General features: G+C 41.9%; 1 protein-coding gene across 2 annotated transcripts in view; it reads right to left on the reverse strand.

The window, feature by feature from the left end:
* LOC125462310 (integrin beta-1-like) overlaps positions 1-12,191 on the reverse strand; it is an 89,592-nt gene extending 77,401 nt beyond the window's left edge. The window contains exon 1 of one of the 2 annotated variants that reach the window (XM_048552201.2): positions 11,938-12,191. The gene's annotated coding sequence lies outside the window, so the exon portion shown is untranslated. The remainder of the gene's footprint in view (positions 1-11,937) is intronic. The other variant, XM_048552211.2, reaches the window with a different exon arrangement.
* Between the last annotated feature and the right edge of the window lie 11,080 nt (positions 12,192-23,271).

Raw genomic sequence — 23,271 nt, forward strand, 5'->3', positions numbered from 1 at the left:
GACTGAAGATGGAAAGAAAAGAAGATAGGTGGAGTATAGGTGGGGAGGTAGGGAGGGGATAGGTCAGTCCAGGGAAGACAGACAGGTCAAGGAGGTGGGATGAGGTTAGTAGGTGCGGCTTGGGGTGGGAGGAAGGGATGGGTGAGAGGAAGAACAGGTTAGGGAGGCAGAGACAGGTTGGACTGGTTTTGGGATGCAGTGGGTGGAGGGGAAGAGCTGGGCTGGTTGTGTGGTGCAGTGGGGGGAGGGGACAAACTGGGTTGGTTTAGGGATGCGGCTTGGGAACCCTGCAGCCTAATGGTATCAATGTGGACTTCACCAGCTTCAAAATCTCCCCTTCCCCCACCGCATCCCTAAACCAGCCCAGTTCGTCCCCTCCCCCCACTGCATCCCAAAACCAGTCCAACCTGTCTCTGCCTCCCTAACCTGTTCTTCCTCTCACCCATCCCTTCCTCCCACCCCCAGCCGCACCTCCATCTCCTATCTACTAACCTCATCCCACCTCCTTGACCTGTCCGTCTTTCCTGGACTGACCTATTCCCTCCCTACCTCCCCACCTATACTCTCTCTACCTATCTTCTTTTCTCTCCATCTTCGGTCCGCCTCCCCCTCTCTCCCTATTTATTCCAGAACCCTCACCCCATCCCCCTCTCTGATGAAGGGTCTACGCCCGAAACATCAGCTTTTGTGCTCCTGAGATGCTGCTGGGCCTGCTGTGTTCATCCAGCCTCACATTTGGTAAAACTGATATTATTTTCTAGTCAGTAGAAGAAAATTTTAAAAAATGATGGACAACTCATTCATTAAGCAGGAATTACAAATAACAATGATTACGATGGTGAGAACTGAAAAGAAAACGGTTGAAATAATTTATCTGGACAAGAGAAAATAGCTAAGAGAGACTAGATAAAAAATACACAATTACAAGCTAAGGCAAAATAACTATTTTGATTTAAAGCATTTAAGACTGAGATAGATTAATGCTTGATTAGTAATGGGAGAAAGCAGGAGAATTGAGTTGAGAAGCACATCAGCTGTGATCAAATGGCAGAACAAACTTGACGGCTGAATGGCAATTCTACACATATATCTTAATGGTCTAATATAAGCACTTTTGTAAATACTTAACAATAAAGTCTGAGTGGAACCAGGATATCATATTTCAAAAACAAATCTTCAAGTCACCTTAAACTTAACTGGGAAAATGTTTTTGATAATTTGATTAAACCTCAACACTTTACAACACATCCGAAGCACAACCATAACTCAATTTATGCATACCACTTGGTCACATTTATGTAGAAACTGGGAGGTAGCAGGTAGCCAGTGGGACTTTCCAAACTACTCCATCATTCAACGTGATCATGGCGGATCCTCTATCTCAATACCAAATTCCTGATTTCTCCCCATTTTCCGTAATGCCTTTAAAATCTAAAAATGTCTCTTTTTTTCTTGAACACATTCGGTGAGTTGACCTCTACAGCCTTCCATGATGCAGAATTCCACAAGATGCATCACAGCTTGATGCGGCAACTGCTCTGCGCAAGACCATAAGAAATTAGAGATTTGTGAACACAGCCTAGTCCATTACAAAAAGTAGTCTTCCTTCCAATGACTCTGTCTCTACTTTAGGCTGCCTCTGGAAAGCAACCCAACATAGCCAAAGACCCCTTCCACCCCGGTAATACTCTTTCACTTGGAAGATACAGAAATTTGAAAATACATATCAACTGGTTTAAGAACAGGGCAGGAAAGTGGCTCAGTCGTTAGCACTGCTTCCTCACAGTACCGGCGACCCCGGTTCAATTCCACCCTTAAATGACTGTGAAGTTTGCACATTCTCCCTGTGTCTGCTTGGTTTCTTCCAAGTGCTCTACTTTCTACCCGCAGACCAAGGATGTGCAGGTTAGATGGAATGGCCATGCTAAATTGCCCATAGCATCCATGGATGGGTAGGCTAGGTGGGTTAGCCATGGGAAATTCAGGTTACAGGGGATGGGGTGATCTGGGTAGGCTGCTCTTCAGAGGGTCAGTGTAGACTCAATGGGCTGAATGGCTTGTTTACACACTGTAGGGATTCCATGATTTTCCATTGTTATCAGACTTATGCGCTGACTTCATGTATTGGAGTTAATCCTTCTCTGCACTTTCTCTGTAGCTATAACACTATACTCCACATTTTGTTCTCTTACCCTGATGTTGATATGTAAGGTATGATTTGTCTAGTTAGCAATCAAAACAACACTTTTCACTATATATCAGTATGTGACAATAAATCAAATCAAATGTTTGAATGTAGGAGCTTTCTTCACCTCAGTGCTAAATGGCCTTCACCATATCCTAGAAGTGTGTCCCCTTGTTCTACACTCCTCAACCAGGGAAAATAAACATTCTTCCTGCATCTATCCTGTTCAGCCCTGATAGAATCTTATGCATTACCATCAGATCCCCGCTCATCCTTCTGAAAGCAGGCCAAATCAAACTAATCTCTCTTTATAGTACATTCCTGCCATCCCCGATATTAGCCTAGTGAACCTTCACTGCCTTCTGTCCATGGCAAGTATATCCTCTCTTGGGAAGGGAGATCAAAACCACACACCATACATTGGGTATGGTCTTGCCAAAGCCCAGTATAACTATAGTAAGATATCCCTACTTCATTGCAACAGGATTTGAGTTCAGAAGTTCAATATACTATTTTCCTTCCCAACTGATTGCTACATCTTTCTGTCTACCTTCACTGACTGTTGTACAAGGACAACCAGATCCCTTTGTATATCCACATTTCCCAATTCGTTGCCATTTAAATAATACTCTTCACCGTTTTTCATACCAATGTCAACAACATCACATTCCATCATTTGTACAGCTTTGCCATGTGCTTGTCCACTTTTCTCAATGGTCATGTTACATTGCTGAGCTATTTCACATTTTACAATGACAAAGCTAATTGCAAAACAAGATCAACAGCATGACTTCGAACTTCTGGTCATCAATGATGCCTGATGTTGGGGAAAGATAATATGCAGCAGAAATGCAAAACGATAACTACTGAAGCTACAGAGATAATGGGAACTGCAGATGCTGGAGAATTCCAAGACAACAAAATGTGAGGCTGGATGAACACAGCAGGCCAAGCAGCATCTCAGGAGCACAAAAGCTGACGTTTCGGGCTGATGAAGGATCACTACTGAAGCTACAGTTTGGTTGTTGCAACTGAGTTGTAAAAGCAACATGAGGACTGGTTTAAAAGCAATTTATTGAAGCTTTAATTCTGCTCAAATGCGTAATTTTATAGTTTTATTTTCCTCCTGGAGCATTCAACTCACCCATAATGAGCTTACTTACAAAACATCTTTATCATAGATTTTGGCCCGCAAGATGAAGGAAAAGAAAGCAACTACACATTAACAACATGAACACAGAACACTACAGTGCAGTACAGGCCCTTCGGCTCTCGGTGTTGCGCTGACCAGTGAAACCAAACTGAAGCCCATCTCACCTACACTATTCCATTACCATCCATATGTTTATCCAATGACCATTTAAATGTCCTTAGGCTGGGCGAGTCCACTACTGTTGCTGACAGGACATTCCACGCCCTTACTACTCTGAGTAAAGAACCTACCTCTGACATCTGTCCTATATCTATCACCCCACAATTTAAAGCTATGCTCCCTCGTGCTAGCCATCTTCATCCGAGGAAAAAGGCTCTCACTGTCCACTCTATCTAATCCTCTGATCTCCTGTACGTCTCTATGAGGTCACCTCTTAACCTTCTTCTCTCTAACGAAAACAGCCTCAAGTCCCTCAGCCTTTCCTCATAAGACCTTCCCTCCATACCAGACAACATCCTAGTAAATCTCCTCTGCACCCTTTCCAATGCTTCCACATTCTTCCTCTAATGCGGCGACCGGAACTGTACGCAATACTCCAAGTGCAGCCACACCAGTTTAGTACAGCTGCAACATGACCTCATGGCTCCCAAACTCAATCCTTCTACCAATAATCCTAACACACTGTATGCCTTCTTAACAACCCTATCAACCTGGGTGGCAACTTTCAGGAATCCATGGGCATGGACACAGATGTCTCTGCTCATCCACACTACCAAGAATCTTACCATTAGCACAGTACTCTGTCTTCCTGTTACTCCTTCCAAAGTGAATCACCTCACACTTCTGCATTAAACTCCATTTGCCACCTCTCAGCCCATCTCTGCAGCTTGTCAATGTCCCTCAGTAGCCTGTAACATCCTTCCGCACTATCCACAACTCCACCGACTTTACTGTCATCTGCAAATTTACTAACCCATCCTTCTATGCCCTCATCCGGGTCATTTATAAAAAATGACAAACAGCAGTGGCCCCGAAACAGATCCTTGCAGTACGCCACTGGTAACTGAACTCCAGGATGAACATTTCCCATCAACCACCACCCTCTGTCTTCTTCCAAGTAGCCAATTTCTGATCCAAGCTGCTAAATCAGCCTCAATCCCATGACTCCGTATTTTATGCAATAGCCTACCATGGGGAACCTTATCAAACACTTTACTGAAATCCATATACACCACAACCACCTTACCCTCATCCACCTGTTTGGTCACCTTCTCAAAGAACTCTAAGGTTTGTGAGGCAAGACCTACCCTTCACAAAACCGTGTTGACTATCCCTAATCAAATTATTCCTTTCTAGATGATTATAAATCCCATCTCTTATAATCCTTTCCAATACTTCACCCACAACCGAAGTAAGGCTCACTGGTCTATAACTACCAGGGTTGTCCCTTCCCCCCGCTTCTTGAACAAGGGGACATCATTTGCTATCCTCCAGTCTTCTGACGACAAAGATCAGAGCCAAAGGCTCTGCAATCTCCTCCCTGGTGTCTCAGAGAATCCTAGGATAAATCCCAGCCAGCCCAGGGAACTTACTTATTTCTACACCTCCCAGAATTGCTAACACCTCCACCTTGTGAACCTCAATCCCATCTAGTCTAATAGCCTGTATTTCAGTATTCTCCTCGACAACATTGTCTTTTTCCTGTGTAAATGCTGACGAAAAATATTAATTTAGCGCCTCTCCTATCTCTTCAGACTCCACACACAACTTCCCATTACTGTCCTTGACTGGCCCTAATCTTACTCTAGTCATTCTTTTGTTCCTCATGTCTCCCCCCAGCCACCACCGCCGCCTGGCTCCTCTTAGCTTTCTCTTTAGGTTCTTCCTGGCTAACTTGTAATTCTCTAGCGCCCTAACTGAGCCTTCACGCCTCATCTTTACATAAACCTCCATCTTCCTCTTGACAAGAGATTCAATTTCTTTAGTAAACCACGGTTCCCTCGCTTGACCACTTCGTCCCTGCCTGAAAAGGTACATACTTATCAAGGACATGCATTAGGTGTTCCTTGAACAAGCTCCACATTTCAATTGTGCCCAAACCCTGCAGTTTTCTTCTCCATCCTGTGCATCCTAAATCTTGCCTAATCACCTCAACTGCCTTTCCCCCAGCTATAATTCTGTATATACCTATCCCTTTCCATCGCTCAAATAAACGTAACCGAACTGTGGTCACTATCACCAAACTGCAAACCTACCTCCAACTCTAACTCCTGGCCTGGTTCATTACCCAGTACCAAATCCAAAGTGTCCTCACACAGTGGACAAAAACTGACCCATCTAAAGTACTCAAACTATAGTATTTCCAGTCAATATTTGGAAAGTTAAAGCCCTCATAACAACTACCCTGTTACCTTCGCTCCTATCCAGAATCATCTTTGCAATCCTTTCCTCTACATCTCTGGAACTTCTCAGAGGCCAATAGAAAACTCCCAACAGGGTGGCCTCTCCTTTCCCGTTTCTAACCTCAGCCCATACCATGTCAATAGACGAGTCCTCATCAGACGTCCTTTCTGCCACCATAATAATGTCCTTGACTAACAGTGCCACACCTCACCTCTTTTACCACGTTCCCTGCTCTTACTGTAACATCTAAACCCTGGAACCTGCAACAACCATTCCTGTTCCTGCTCTATCCGTGTCTGCGAAATGGCCACAACATCAAAGTCCCAGGTACCAATCCATCCTGCAAGGTCACCCACCTTATTCTGGATGCTCCTGGCATTCAAGTAGTCACACTTCAAACCACCTTCCTGCCTGCCGGTACACTCCAGTGACCTTGAAACCTTACATATAACCTCACTACTCTCAACCTCCTGTACACTGGAGCTAAAATTCAGGTTCCCATTCCGCCGCCGAATTAGTTTAAACTCTCCCAAAGAGCAATAACAAATTCCCCCCACCAGGGTATTGGTACCCCTCTGGTTCAGGTGTAGACCATTCCGTTTGTAGGGGTTTCACCTACCCCAGAATGAACCCCGTTTATCCAGGTTTCTGAATCCCTCCCTCCTGCACCATCCCTGCAACAAACCCTACTTTCTGTTAATCACTGCCATTAATTCCCAATCTAATGTTATCATAGAAACACAAAAACTACAGCAGTTGAAGAAAAAGCCCTCCACTACAACTGTGGCGATCAAAAGTGAACAATCAATGTGATCTTACACATATTACTCCCATTTCACGATTTAAATAGGAGGAAAATGAACAAAAGGTCTGTTTGAAGATGGTGGCTTCTGAAATTTTTGAAGGGATGAGGAATTTAAGCAGTGAAGGTATTTAGGTAAAGAACTAGAGAGACCAGTGATATCAGCAGATGGTTTTGCCCAAGTGCAGCAGATGAGAGATGAACATACAGACTAACATTAGGAGACCGAAGACATGGGTTGAGATGGAAACTAATTTGGTAGGACACAAAGTTGACAGATTATCAAGGACAGGAAAGCAAAACTTAGAACAGGAAGGATGTGGTGGCAGACTTTTTAAGCAGTTGTAATTTTTTCAGTGTGGAGTTTGGAAGACTATTAGATAGTGACACAGAACTCTAAAGCCTTGACCAACTATAGTTGAGTCAGTTGATCATTAGTTACATTTTTGAGAATACCTCAGGTTTTGACAGATCAATGTAATAAAGGTCAGCAGCATAATCAAAAGGTGCCATCTTTTTGTTGTACAATTCACCAAAGCTCAAAATGTCTGTTCAGGAACCTTTCACATCTACCTAAGGGATCGTCAAAAAGCATTAAGGGAATTGAACCAGCCAGCACTTGTTTCTCAATCAATACAAGCAAGAGGCCAACTCATTTACCTCATTGATGAGTGTGTCCTTTTAAAAATCTTTCTCATCTTAAAAATATGGCCCCTAGTTTTGAAATCCCCCACCTTAGGGGAAAAAAAACCTTTGTTATTCTCCTAATCTATGTCCCTCAAGATTTTATAAACCCCTTTTAAAGGTCACTCCTCAACCTAGACTCCAGTGAAAGGAGTCCCAGCCTATCTTTGTAACTCTAAGCTTCCATTCCTGGCAACATCCTGGTAAATCTTTTCAGAACCCTCTCCAATTTAAAAATATCCTTCTTATCGCAGGGTGACCAGAATTGCACACAGTCCTTTAGAAGAGGCCTCACCAGTGACATGACATTTCATCTCCTATACTCAAAAGGAGTGAGCAATGAAGACAAAGGCGCTAAATGCCTTCTACATGTCTAAATGTCTACATGTGATGCATTATGTACCTGAACTCCTAGGTGTATCGGTTCTATATCAACACCTGGACCCCTACCACTAATTATTATATAAGTTCTGCCCTTGTATGTTTTAACAAAATGCAGTACCTCACCTACATCCAAATTAAACTCCATTTATCACTCCTCAGCCCACTGAACCAATTGATCAAGGTCTCTTTGTAATCTTAACATTCTTCACGGTCCACCATAGCACCAATTTTAGTGTCATACACAAACTTACTAACCATATTTCCTAAAATCTCATCCAAATCATTACTAAATGACAAATAAAAGTAGAAATACCGAACCCTGCAGAACACCGGTGGTCACAGGCCTCCAGTCCAAAAATACCCCTCAAAACCACCTTTTGTCTCTGACTGTCAAACCAATTTTGTATCCAGTTGGCAAGCGCTGCCGAAATCCGTGATCTAATTTTCTGATGCAGACTATGTGAAAGGCATGGGCTAAAGTGACTAAATACAACTGCACTTACAGAGGCAGACAATAATGCAAGTGGGGAAGTGCAAGATTCATCAAATCAACAGTTAAGGATAAACATTTGCCAGGACACAAGCAAAATATGTTCATCTCCAAATGACGTTACGGAATTCTATCTCCCCCGCCATCACCCAAGGGATCAGGTGGTTTCTTGTCTCATTGGAATGACTAAACACCAAACATTAGGCAGGCCCCCCAATAAACCTAAGCAACAACATACTGGTCCACCTATCAGCAGGTTACCCAATAACCCAGTCAAACAATAATGCTTGACAGAAATAAATATAAAAGGAACCTTTGCGATATAGACATGACATTAGCTTTGTCCAACAAACTGGTGTTTGCTCTTTTTACATTGATTAAACCTAAGCTTTTTGTTGGTGATTATAAAATATGTTGTAAAAAGTCACCTGGTAATATTACAGCATAAGGTTTTTCACGACATAAATCGAAAAACTGACTGATGTCCTAGATTATGAACGGCTGTAGCAAGACACCCAAAACAGATAATTTTCTGTTGTAAATACATAAAAAAGTGTGGGATTTTAATTCTATATACTCTTAACATACACCAAATTGGGCCTGCCACTTATCAGCCCAAGCCAGGAAAATTATACAACCAGATCATGCTGCACGTGGACACAGGCTACTTCAGCATCTGAGTCACAACTGATAATCGAACACAGTGGCATCATCAGCAAACAGCCCTGTATCTGACCTAATGATGGAAGGAACGAAGTAGCCGAGGACGGTTGGGCACAGGACACAACACTAACAAATTCTGGCAGTTATACCTAGACAGAAGTGAATGACAAACAACTTTACTTCACAAATTAGTACCTAGTACATAGTGGCATGCTTTAGGTTTGATTCCCATGGACTCAAAATTTGTTTGTGTTCACTGATCCCACACACAGTACATGCTTAACATTAAGGGCAGTCAGTCTTACCCCACCTCTGGAGTTCAGCTCTCTTGTCTATGTAATCAGATGGGGATATTTGAAGAATTTACTTCTATTAATTATTTAACTGTCAACAACCATTCACATTTGGATGTGGCAGAACTGCAGAGATTAGATTTGATCCACTCATTGTGGAGTTGCTAGCATTTACCCAATGACAGATGTTAGACCAAGGGGCCTACAGTTCCTGCTTTCTGTCTTGTTCCTTTGTTGAATGTGGCAACATACTAGCAAGCCACTGAAACCCTTCGCCAATCCACTGAGTTCTGGAATATTTCAACCATGTGTCCACTTAAAACCTCTGACACAAGTCACAAATCATCGGGTCCTAGGAACACGTCCGCCTTCAGTCCTTTGAGTTTGCCAAATACCTCAAAATTTTGTGAAAGAAACTTAACAAGATCTTTCTCTCCATTAGTACCTTGCTTATCTATTGCCTTTGGGATTTTTACTGTGTCCTCCTTTGTGAACAGCAATGTAAAATATTAGTTTAAACTATGTGTCATTTCCCCATTCTGTTATCAATTCCACAGATGCATCCTTTAGGAGTCCCACGCCTACCTTTAAAACTGGATTGGTTGTTCCTTTCTGTTGGTTCCCGCACGACCTGCAGCAAATCCATTCTAGCAGCTCTCTCCTTTTGAACTCAACCAGTTCATTCAGTAGTGGCACTACTAAAAAACTGTTGGTGATGGATATTGAAGTTTCTGGCCCAGAGTATGTCCTTTTCATTGGTGTTCAACATGAAGTGCAGAGCAATCAGCTGAGGGGTCAATAGATGGCAATCAGCAGGTGATTTCCTCGTTTCTGTTGGACCTGATGCAATGAGACTTTGTTGGGTTCATGGCCGATGTTGACTCCCAAGAAAAAACTAGCCCCATTGTATACCATCATCTGTGAGGGGCCTGTCCTGCCAGTGGGACAGGACATATCCAGTGGTCGTGCACTGGTATCCGAGACCTTGGATACCAGGTCCAAGATATCCTGGTATCAGACTCAATTCCACGAGTATGACCAAGAGTATTGCTCAACTAGTCCATGGGTTAACTCTCAATTTTGGCACAAACCTGCACGTTAGTAAGAAAGGCTTTGCATGGTTGACAGGGCTGTTCTTGCCATGGTCTTTTCTGGTATTTAGGTGGATGCCGGCTGATCCACGCATTTTTATTTCTCTTATATTGACTTGTGATGCAAAGACTGTTTCACTTATGGCACGTGGCCCTAACTGACTACTCATATACAAGTTGAGATGGTGAGCTGTAGTAAGTTCATCAATAAAAAGGGAAACACAACACCTAAACAAAATTAAAAATACTGCAGATGCTGGAAATTTGGAACAAATACAAAGAATGCAGGAGAAACTCAGCAGATCTGGCAATATTGGCTGAGAAACAAAGTTAATGGTGAGTCCAGTACGACTCCTCTTCAGAATGGAGTATTGACTCCATGATACTAAAGGAAAAAAATAGTTAGTCATTCACTCATTGATCTCCTGTTGGGATTAGTCAGGAGTTGAGAGTCAGGCTTGAGCATTACATCGAAAATACACAGAGCTGGAGAAACTAAGTTGTACCACACCTGCTGAGTTTCTCCAGAATTCTATTTGTCACAAAATCAGTACTACTGTTCTTACCATCATTTCAGCCAAGATCAATTAATTGAAGAGATGATGCAGTAATTCTAGTACTTTTTTCATAGCTTCAATCTAGCAACCATCATTCGTCAATGTACAGTACAGTACATAAGGTAGCTAAAAGCAATAGCATCTGTAGAATCAGGCAATGTTTTACAAAACTTGTGATATATTTTATTGGGTTAAATTCTAAGAAACCTAAACTAAGTTTATGGATGGAAAGTCAATAGTAAAACTGAATCCTTAAGTTTTCTGATCCACTTTGGAAAGTAGATTCACACTTCTCTAAACACAAATAAATCTTTAAAACTGGAATAAAATTAGTCTTCCTCATTAATACAGAAACAAAACTTTGCTAAATCTTATTTCCTTATTTGTACATATGCGAATATGAAATATAAATAGGTCGCAGTCCATCAATTGCACAGCACAAAGCCTAAAAACGCCTATTGTTTTATCATTTTTAAGCATCTCCACACATTAGGTTCTTTAAGATAGTGAAACACAATGTCCCTAAAACTGTCCAAAGTTCGACTTTTTTTCAACTACTTAATGCGGAGATGATTAATAAAAGGCAGTCAAACGGCAGTCATTTTGCTATGACTTTCAGACAAAAGACGAGGCAAAACAATATACACGCCCTAAGGGCACTTACAAAAAAAGATAGGTATGCAGCATTGTTCAGAACAAACTCTGGTTGTTTAGGTGCCACTAAGAACATTCAATGTTTATGTATCTGAAAGTACAGATCGAGATTACAAATCAAAGCTAAAATAAAACCACCTCTACATGGCACTGAGCTTTTTTTTGCGCGTGTGGGGAGGAGACAGTGTGTGAAGGCTCAATCTGGCCGACAAGAAATGCCCAAATTCTGAATACCAAAAATGTCCACGAAACAGTTGCCTCCCGAGTTCCAGTAGTAAACTGGACTCGACAGCACTCGGAGATTTATCACCCCGGCCCTCCGTGTCTGAGCATGTGTGTGAAAAAGAGATATATATTTAAAATAGCTGCCTGTATCCCCACCCAAAAATAGGACATGTATTACATTCCTGCCCTTTTTGCGGCTGGAGATAGGAAAAGAAAAAAAAGAGAATCTTCTGAGGATACCTCTACCTCCCTCGCCCAAACTCAGGGGCTGGGGGCACACACAAGACGGTGAAGAGCAGCCAGACTCCCACCGGCTTTTCTATTTAAGCTTATCTCCGGGCCGTCCCGCTTACCTTTAACACAAAAGTCTCTCAGACTAAGGATATTTACAGCCGTTAAGATTTATTCTGGCCCCGGCGGCAGTTGTGCTTTGCAGACGTTCCCTCCTTTTAACGCTTCAAATAGCACTTGATCTTCGGGTTTTCTTTTTCTTTAAGCCTCCACCTCAAGCCCAGGCTCCGTTTCTTTTCTCCGGGACGTCGCTCCGTCCAGCGGTGGCGGCGGCTCCCTTGTCTCTCTTCACTCTTTTTTTCCCCCTCTCTCCCTCCCTCCCCCCCGCGACACTGGCTCCTCCTCCGAGCTCAGCCGAACAGGACCGCCGAATGATTCCTAAGGTCAGATGCGCGGTGCCGAATCCTTCCAAGCTCAGGCGAGCGGTGTTGCCGAATGGCTCCGAATTCAGCCGAGGGACGCTGCCGCCCCGCCCCGGAAACCCATTCCAGACTGTAGACGTCATTGCGTGGGCGTGGCGGTGAATGAAGGGTGATGTCATTGCGCGGTGGTGTTCTGCAGTGGAAGGGTGACCCAAGACCGCTTCACTGATCTGCACTTTGGATGGCATCTGGGACTGGCAAAGCTACAACTTTTTCCCCCTCAACTATTCAGCTCAGGTCCATCAGAGAACACCCCGTTCAACACTACAAGGAAGAAAATAAAATCTCTGAAAGACTACAAAAATAACGTTTTGCTTGTTTCATTTAACTTGGAGACTTTTAAAATTCACCCACAGGGCGCGGGCAGAGCTGGCAAGGCCAACCTTAGTTTTCTGTTTCTTGAGAAGGTGAACTACCTTCTTAAAATCTCGAAGGCCGTGTGGTGAGTGTGTTTCTATAAATGCTGTTTTTGATAGGAAGTTCAAGGATTTTGACCGAGAGATCATGCAGAAATCAGTGCATATCAGCAAGCTATCTGATATGAAGGGGAACTTGAACGTGACAGTGTCCCCAACTGCTGCCCATGTTCTAAATGGTGGAGATTATTGATTTAGGAAACGTTGATAAGAGCTTTTACAGCAGGGAAGGAGACCCTTACAACAAAACATGGTGTTTCCAGAACTTACTTAAGTAGTTCCTATCTGTCTAGTTCCTGCCTCTACCACAAATTAAGTGTGACTTGTACAAGTTGTGAGAGTGAGCAAATACATGACAGCTGAAGTATAATGTGAATACATAAGGTTATCCATTTTGGGAACAAAAACAAAAAAGTTGAATTATAACTTGAATAATGGTAGTTTGGAAAATGGGGTGGTGCAACAAGGCCTGGATGTCTTTGCACATCAGTCAATGAAAAGTGACCATTGGAGGTCCAGCAGTCAGCAATGGTGGCAAATGGTATGTTGGCCTCCACAGCAAGAGGATTGGAGTATAGGAGCAGGGGATGTCTTGCTGCATCGTGTAGGGTTGCGATGAAACCAGATCTGGTGTATTGTGGTCAGTTTTGATTTCCTTATCTGAAGAAGTATTTTCTGGCTATTATGGAGGGAGTGCAATAAAGGTTTACCAGATAGATTGCTGGGATGGCAGGGCTGACAAATAAAAACTGGATCACCTAGGGCTATATTCACTGGCATTTATAAGAATTAAGGGGAGCGGGTGTCTCACAGGAGCCTATGAATTCCTACATGACTGGACAGAATATATGCATGAAGGATGTTTCCGATGCCTGGGTAGTTGCAAACTATAGATTGCTATTCAAGGGTATGGGATAGGTCATTTAGAGTTGAGCAGAAATATTTTCATCCAGAGTTCTCTGCCCCAGAAAGTGGTTGAATGTTTAAGGAGTTAAGTTATAGTTCTTAGTACTAAAGGGATCAAAGGGTATGGGGAGAATGCAGGAACCACGTACTGAGTTGGATAATCAGCCATGATCATGTTGAATGGTGGAGCAGTGTCGAAGGGCCAAAATGACCTACTTCAGCTATTTTCAATGTTTTTACATTTCAGGCAGTGAGTTTCAAATGCCCACATTCTTTCAAAGAAAATATTTTCCTTCAAATCCCCTTTAAACCTCCTGCTCCTTACCTTAAACCTGTACTGCCCAGTTATTGACCCCTACGTTAAGGAGAAATGCTTTTCCGTATCTACCCTGTCTCTGCCCCTCAGAACGTTGTGCACCTCAGAGTCCTCCTAATAGCCTTTTCTGCTCTAGAGAAAATGCTGTCAGTCTATATAGTCTCTCTTTACAGATAATCACTTCAGCCCAGACTAGTGAACCTCTTTTACACTCTCTATAGTGCAATCACATCCTTCCTATATTTTGACAGCCATAACTGCCCACAGTACTCCAGCTGTGGTCTAACTAACATATGTAGCTCCATTGTAACCTCCTTGCTTGAGTATGCAACGCCTTGATGAATGAAAGCATGTATCTCATATCCCTTTGTAAACATCCTATTCACCCGCCTTCGAAAATCTATGGACATGCACAGCAAGGTCCCTCTGATCCTCTATACTTCCTAGGATCCTACCGTTCAACATGTATTCCCTTGCCTTTCCCCCCCCCCCCCGCCTCCCACTTTGCAGGATTAAATTCCATTTGTTACTGTTCAGCCCTAAAATTGTTGAAGAAGTGTAACCATGAATATTAGGGATGGGAAAAAGGCTAACTGGCAGTCAAGAATCATTCAATAAGCCAATAAATTGTTTGCTCTGCCTTCCCACATCAATTAAAAAGTGAACATCATGTGGATGAGAATAGTAGACAACTGAAGCCACAAATATGGATTAGGTCAATTGGAAGCATGAGATCATGTTGTAATGTGTCAAACCAGTGTTGACAACTCTGTTTATATCATTAGTGCTCACTAATTGAAATAAACCTGAGCTACGGAAGGATGGAAGCCTTTCAATTCTCTTTTGTACTTGTCATATATATTTGGCAGTTAACCTGTCAGAAATCTTCAGTCTGTAAAATGATGGACATAGAGCAAAGGAAATCCTTTGGATTTGGGAATAGCTTCGTACAATACTCAGATTTCTTTCTTAAAGCAGCAAATGAGTGTCAGGTTTGTCCTCACATACTGCACGACAAAAAAGTGTTGTCACATATCCTTGTGGGTTGTTATTTTTAATGTTAGCACCTCTTGCCAAGGTGTTTACACTATTCTCTGCCATCAGATAGTATCTGCCAGAATCAGTGTTTAGCCAGAATTATGTAACACTGGCAAGTACCTTTGAAGTGGAACATTGGGTGTCTCATCAGTCTCCAGTTCTCTCAGAACACAAAAATGTGGCTATCTTCCTTCTTGTGAATTGCCCAAGCCAATGAAAATGCCTCAGCTTGATAAATACAAGCATACTAGTGCATCCAGAAGTAAAGCGTGCTTTTCATGAGAATTGTAGATGGAAGCTTCTTATATGCCAGCCACAAGTAACATATAAAAAGGAACAGATGGCACTAACAGGTAAAATGACAAAGTAAAAACAATAACAGTAAAAAAATTGAAGATCATCTGTGTCGAGCAAAGCTTAACTGATAGGAGCCATTTGGCTCCGGAACATTAAAATGCAGATTAATTCCCCCCCCCCCCCCGCCACAAACTGGTAATATGATTTGAGTAAGCCAGGCTATACTACTGGACAATGCCAATAACAGGTGATCAGCTAGTTTTATTAATGGATTCTGTAGAACTAAACTTGCAACACTGGAATTCCCTTCACTCACAGTTAGATTACCAAAAGCACGTTGATTAGAACACTCCTTGCATTCAATATGTAACTCATGCACTGTTCTCAGGAATCTCAAAAGGTGAAACACTCCAATACCTCTTACTTTCTCAAAGATTTTCTTTATGGAGACAACACTGCTTATTAAGAGTTTGTTTAATATGTGAAATAGCCAGTATTTGAGTGAAAAATACCACAAATAAACTCGGTCCTTCCTTAGTGTTTTTTCCACTGGCATGTCTAAGCACAATTGCATCATCAATTTATATTTGAAACAATAATCCAAATTCCTCAATTATCCAACCAACTGCCTTCAGAGTGCGGTATTCTCCAGGATCTTAAGTGTCATGAACAGTTAAAATCAGACTTTAAATGAAAAGTAAAGTGCTCAGAATCATAATGATTTATTGCTTTTTGCAAGTTTCCACAGGTAACTTCCTTTAACATTTACATCATTCACTCCACTCCCTACATCTCTATTAAGCTGATCTTAGGTGGCAGTAGTTTGAATGCTAAAATATTCCTCATGCTTCATACTTGATTCCACCAGGTTAGGAAGGGGGCAGTGATCCAGCAAGACCACTCTTGATTGCTTACATTGTGATCACAATTGGAAGTGCCACAAGTAAAGGCAATAGTTTGGAATGAAGTGAAAGAACTTCAATAGGATGAGATTGGAGCTGGCCCATGAAAATAGGCTTTGATAAACATATTGTCTTTGCTAATATTCACTTAAGAATCAAAGGAAAAGAGAACTTTAATGTACTCAATGTGTTTTACATCCTAACAATGTTGCAGAAATGAAGGCCCATTGGTTTATAATCTTTGTCAACTTGTGGGGGAATACTACAGTCAAAATTGAGCATGGCAATGTCTCAGGAATTGAATTTTAAAAAATGACAATATAATCTAGTTAAGTCACGTTGCCCGAGGGATAAATCCTGACCGGGACACTGGGGAGAACACCTGTTAATCATCAAGTACTACCATCAGTTTTTATATTCATATGGGAAGGTAGATGCTGTTTCATTTTCACAGTTAATCCTATGACCCTAGATGCAACTTGTCTGCACTAAGGTCTGTATTTGGATCATGTACTCAAGTTTCTGGATGATGATTGAACCCTTTGGGCTCAGCCTCAAAAGCATGACTTTCAGCGCTGTTCCAGCAGATACATTGAGGTTCACATATGAAGAATGGATATTTGAACCAGGTACGGATGATATTGAAATATAGAAGCACAAAAGACGAGACCAAGAATAGGCCATTCAACTCCTTGAGACTGCTCCACCATACATTATGGCAAATGCTGATCATCAAGTTCAATAACCTAATCCTGTCCTCCTCTCATGTCTCTTGATTCCTTTAGCCACAAAGCCGTATTTACTTCCTTCTTGAAAACACTGTTTTGACCTCAACCACATTCTGTGGTAGTGAATTCCACAGGCTTACCACCGTCTGAGTGAAGAAATTTACCCTCATCTCAATCCTAATAGGTTTGCCCTTTATTCCGGAACAATGATCCCCGATTGTGAACTCCCCCACTACCAGGAACCTTCTTCCTGCAACTAACTTGTACGGTCCTGTTAGAATTTTATAAAGAAGTTTCTGAAAGATTCCCTTTCAATTTTCTCAACTCCAGTAAGTAGATTCCTAACCGATTCAGTTATTCTGAACAGTTCTGCCATCCCAGGAATCATGGTAAACCTTTGCTGCATTCCCTCTACAGCAAAAGCATCCTTACTTAGATAAGGCCAAAACTGCTAGTAATACTCTAGGTGTGGTTAAGAGGTATGGTGGCCAGTGGTCTTGAAATATGACCATCTCAAAAATCAATGCTTTCCAGAAAGGAATTGTTATTTTTAAACGCTGAAATTAAATGCTTGAACAGCTTTGGTCCATATTCAAGATATCGCTAAAGTTGAGAATAAGAGAATGTCAGATAAATAAACTATACTGAACATAAATTGTGGCTCACAGAAGACAATGCTAAATAAATAAGGTCATGAATTCACTCATCTAGATTTACCAGAAAATAATCTAAAAAATTGGAGGAAGGGTGGGCTGCTTTCACAATTGGTTATGCAGCATTTCCTGTCATCATGTGCTTTCTTGCTGCATGTTGATTCAGATGAAGTTGCCTTAGAATTTGGTTCTTGGTGAAGAGCAACAAAATATGTCCTATCTCTGAACTGAAGTAATATCAATTGATGCTTTTGGAAACTCTAAGCATTAAGTAATAATGTTTTTAAATCAACCTGTAGTAACACTAAATATCCAATTATATTAGAACACTGACTGTTAACAATATTACACTAATCTCCACAACAAATGTGTTATCTCTAATTTATACACAGAATGGAATTAATAATAACACATTCATATATAGCACATTTAATATAAAATCAAAGAATAGCTATAGCATCAAATCAAGGCCATTGGATCCATCACTAAGTCAGCTCTCTGCAAAAGTTTAACTAGTTCTTAGCTAGTTCCAATATCCCGCTGTTTCGATTCATTTTTTTGATTATGACTAAATCTGTCTCCACCACACTGTGAGGAAGTGCACTCCAGATTTTGACTGCATTGTGTCCAGAAAGGACTTTTCTCAGCTTCCAATGGTTTTTATTACCACTAGCCTAACAGAAGCCTCTTCTGGTGCTTAATCCTTCAGCCACTGGAACAGTTTCACTCAATCTAATCTGTCAAGATTATGATTTTGAAAACTGGTCAAAATTTCCTCCGGGATTTCTCTTGAGAGCAACCAGTAACAGTATAATGGGCAGAGAGGGCCAGCAGTTTCAATACTGTTGTGTGCTCACGATAACTTTTGACATCAGTATGTTTCCAGTCCATTGGGAAGGAGGCTTTTCAGGATCGAATTATGAATCCCTATAGTGCGGAAAGAAGTCAGCCAGCCAGCCCATTATACACTAAGAAAACCATGCCACTGAGATCCAGCCCCCTACCCTGTCTCCCTACTCAACATTTCCCATGGCTGATCCCCTTAGCCTACACATCCCTGGACACCACGGGGCAATTTATCATAGCCAGTCCACCTAAACTGAACATCTTTGGACCATGGGAGGAAACCAGAGCTTCTGGCAAAAACCCATGCAGACACAGGTAAAATGTGCAAGCTACACACAGACACTCATCCAAGGCTGGAATCAAATCTGTGTCCCTGACACTGAGGCAACGGTGCTAACTACTAAGCCACCATGCTGCCCAATCCTGTCCCAAATAAATTGGCTTGGTGGATCTATTGTCAGTGGGAAACATTTAGGAGATGATGGTCATTATAAAAGAGTTAACACATGTGGTATGCTGTATATGCTGTTCCCGTTGTGGCCTCCTGTACATTGGGGAAACCAAGCAGAGGCTTGGGGACCACTTTGCGGAACAACTAATCTCAGTTCACAACAAACAGACACACCTCCCAGTCGTGAACCATTTCAACTCCCCCTCCAATTCCTTGAATGGCATGTCCATCCTAGGCCTCCTACGTTGCCACAATGATGCCACCCGAAAGATGCAGGAACAGCATCTCATATTTTGCTTGGGAACCCTGCAGCCCAAGGGTATCAATGTGAACTTCACAAGCTTCAAAATCTCCCCTCCCCGACACTATCCCAAAACTGGTCCAGCTCATCCCTGCCTCCCTAATCATTCTTCCCACCTCAAGCCCCAGCTCCCCCCCCATTCCCCCACCATCTCCTACACCTTGTCCCGCCTCTGACTCATCCATCCTCCCAGGTCCGGCCTACCCCCTCCCTAACTCCCCACCTACATTCACTTTTACTGGCTCCAACCTCGCCTCTTTGACCTGCCTGTGTCTTCTCCACCTATCTTTTCCTTTATCCATCTTCTCTCTGCCTCCCCTTGTCTCCCTATATTTCAGAATTCCCTTTCTCTCCCCCATTTCTGAAGGGTCTCAACCTAAAACATCAGTTTTCCTGCTCCTCTGATGCTGCTTGGCCTGCTGTGTTCATCCAGTTCGACACCGTGTTATCTCAGATTCTCCAGCATCGGCAGTTCCTACTATCTCGGTAACAATTATATAATAAGCTTCAGCCTGACTATGGGAAAAGTCAAGGAATAGTACAGGATACAAAAAAAAAAACTTAATTGGGATGGAGGCCAATGTCAGTGGAATGAGAAAGGAGCTGGCTCATTGAAACCGGAATGAAAAATTAGTCAGCAAATCTATAATCGAACAATGGGCCACCTTCAAGAAGAAATAATTTGACAACTGAATAATTCCAGAGACTGGTATTCCATCACCAAGTTACCCTTCATTTACCGTGTATATTACTTGATACTGGTCCAGATTCCTCAGAGCCAACTCTCAGAACATCTGACGTTCCTGTTTATATTTGTCAGCCAGGGCTCCCTGATTGGATCAGATTAACAGCCCCAATCAGGGAGCTCATATTCTACGAGGTCTACATGACTAAACTTGTTACAAATCACTTCAACTGCAATCAAGGAACATCCTCATTACTGGGGTAGGTAGGCAAAAATAAAAATCCAGAGATCCCTGTATGATGAAAAAGACAAAGAATAGAATGAAGTAGAAAAAGAGTGTGTATGATGAATGTCAGATAGATCTTACAATTTAGAAGTGGGCTGAATGTGAAAGGTTGAGAGAGGAAGGAGAGACAGCTAACAAAAAAAACAGAATTCAACAGTTCTCTATAGATATGGAGATATTAAAAAAAGAACAGCGCTGAATAGTAACCAACAAAAGGGATTTACACTTTGAGGTAGGTGCAAAGATGAGACTACTAAGTGAATACTTTGTATTGGTCTTTTGCAAGGATGAAGATGCTGCTAAAGCCATCATGAAAGAGAAAGCAGTTGATCTACTGGGTGTGCTAAAAATTGATAGTGATGACTGTACTTAGAGTTGATAGGTTGAATTTTCAATTTGGGGTCAGGAGTGTGTACCCTGAATCATTTCCAGATTCTGAATCAAATCAAGATGAATCAAAAACAGAAATTGCTAAAAATAAAATGCTCAACATGTCTGGTAGCATCTGTGAAGAGAAAGCAGAATTAACGTTTCGGCTCCAGTGACCCTTCCGCAGAACTCAGAAATCAGGATGAATAGTGTGATTTTTAATATAAGGGACCCTTTTGGTTGCTGGGCAAGTTTGGAGCCCAATTAGTGACGTTCGGTGAAGCCTGGAATGGAAACTGAATAAATGAGAGCTCTTTGAAAAAGGTAAATGACAGTCATGACTGGACATGCCACAAACTGATGAGATGGAGCAACAGGGTGGCGACCATCCATGGGAAGTAATAACTTTCTTCAATTAGCCCCCTTGAGGCTTTAAACAAGCTGTGACAGACAGGCAAGATGTCTTGTTCCCAGCATCTGGAAGAAGAAACACCGCTTCAGGCACAAACAGGGCGTAGATAGATGTGGTGACAGAGGTCAAAAGCTGTGAAGGGATGAGAAGGATGTGTGTTCCTTGCTGAAAAAAAAACTCAATGATCTGATAATGTCTTGAAAAGAGAGAGACAAGTGACACCAAAATGACAAGTTCCTAACTCTGTATTACACTTGCCACTCCCCTAACCAAGCTGTTCCAGTACAGTCGCAACACTGGCATCTACCTGACAATGTGGAAAATTGCCCAAGTATGTTCTGTGCATAAAGAGCAGAACAAATCCAACCCGACCAATTACCGCCCTGTCAGTCTACTCTCGATCATCAGTAAAGTGATAGAAAGTGTCGTCAACAGTGCTATTAAACAGCACCTGCTCAGTAACACCCAGTTTGGGTCCCGCCAGGGCCACTCAGCTCCTGACCTCATTACAGCCTTGGATCAAACATGGGCAAAGGAGCTGAATTCTTGAGGAGAAGGGGGAGTGACAGTCCTTGACATCAAAGCTGCATTTGACAGAGTGTGGCATCAAGGAGCCCAAGCATTACTGGAATCCATGGGTATCAGGGGGATAACTCTCTGGTGGTTGGAGTCATACCTGACATGTAGGAAGTTGGTCATGGTTTTTGAAGTGGGGGAGATAGAAATATATTGTAATACAAGCTGATATTTTAAAAGGATGTTGATGAACATGGGATTTTCCAACAATTGGCAATGGACTCATGGTCAATGTTAGATTCTTAGTTCCAGATTTTTTTTTGAATTTAAATTCCACGATCTGCTGTGGCAGGATTTGAACCCTGGTCTCCAGAACATTCTCCGGGTCTCTAGATTAACTGTCCTGCAATAACACCACTAGGCTATCACCTCCCCCATAGGGACAGGAAATAAATGCTGGTCAGCCAGCGATGCCCACAACCCACTAACGAACAGAAAAAAAAAATAACTTGCATGCACACTGAGCATTTCAGCCTGCTCGGCTTGTTCTCTCTTATGTTATCTTCTAGTAGACAGCTGAGGCCTGGGCCACATGCACATAGATGCATTTGAGATGAAAGCATCACTGAGAAAAGAATCATATTAGACGAGGTGATGGAAACCAGACTACTTAAACCAGAGATAGCAGGATGACATTTTCTGAAGTGTCTAGGCTTGAAATTTCAGCCTTCCTTCTCCTCTGATGCTGCTTGACCTGCTGTGTTCATCCAGCTCTGCACCTTGTTGATTCATAAACCATTCTTTTTTCATCCTGTATGAGAAAATAGTGTGCACCCTGATGGAAAAGTCTAAGGAGGGTGTACCAAACCTTCAGTCAGACACCAGTGAAGTACGCATGGTAATATGACAGATCAGTGTTCAGTTTGTTATGCATTAGTGTAAATCCAAAATATTTAAAAATATCATTGACTGGACACATATCTACATCTTAGATTTCTTGGAAAGAACATTTGCAAAAGCAAAAGATGCTGCAATTGTAAAGGACACAAATTGCTTGCCTGAAGTCAGTGAGTCCAAAGTACTTTCAGAGGGAGACAGCATGGCCTAGTTTATACATTTAATTAAGCTATTGGATTTGAACACAGACTATCATCAAGATTTCTTGCCTGAAGTGTTGTCCTTTTCTCCCCACCCCTTCCTCAAACCGGTCTCAAAATTTCCATCTTATAAACCCATGGAAGAGCTCACCACCACAAGTCAACGGTTCTTCAAGTCTTCATTGTAACAAAGAGTTCTTAAGAGGACAATCCAGAATCTACCACTAGCATCTTCAGATAAAATATAATTCAGCATCCATACCTGATCCAGAAAGAAATCTGTATGCCAACAGCTTGTGAGCAAAGTGGCTTTGACTTACTATACAAGCACAATATTTAGATGATACATGAATAATTCTTTCTTTAAACTGTTCTTTGATCAAAGAGTGCTCCAAACAAGTACTGTGCAAGAGTTTTACATCTTTTTCTGAGACTTCAAAATTGCATGTCTTTTTACACAGCTCAAACCTCTTAATATTGTTTGCATCTTTTCTTAGTGAAGTTTTGTTTGTACCAAACTATTTGATGTGACTTTAGGAACATAGCTGATTTGTTTTTGACAATGAGCATGTCTGATACATTTGGTAAATTAACTTCCCTTTTAAATTCCAGTTTCATTTTAACCAGTGATGGTATTAGGATCAGTGTATACAGTTGTCTCAGACACATTACAGGCAACATAAATGTTGAAATGTTGCAAAACCAACATCAAACTCAAGGTCTCCCTCTCAGATGTGAAGGATTTCTTTTGATGA

The sequence above is a fragment of the Stegostoma tigrinum genome, chromosome 2 (assembly GCF_030684315.1).
Source record: "Stegostoma tigrinum isolate sSteTig4 chromosome 2, sSteTig4.hap1, whole genome shotgun sequence".
NCBI classification, from domain to species: domain Eukaryota; kingdom Metazoa; phylum Chordata; class Chondrichthyes; order Orectolobiformes; family Stegostomatidae; genus Stegostoma; species Stegostoma tigrinum.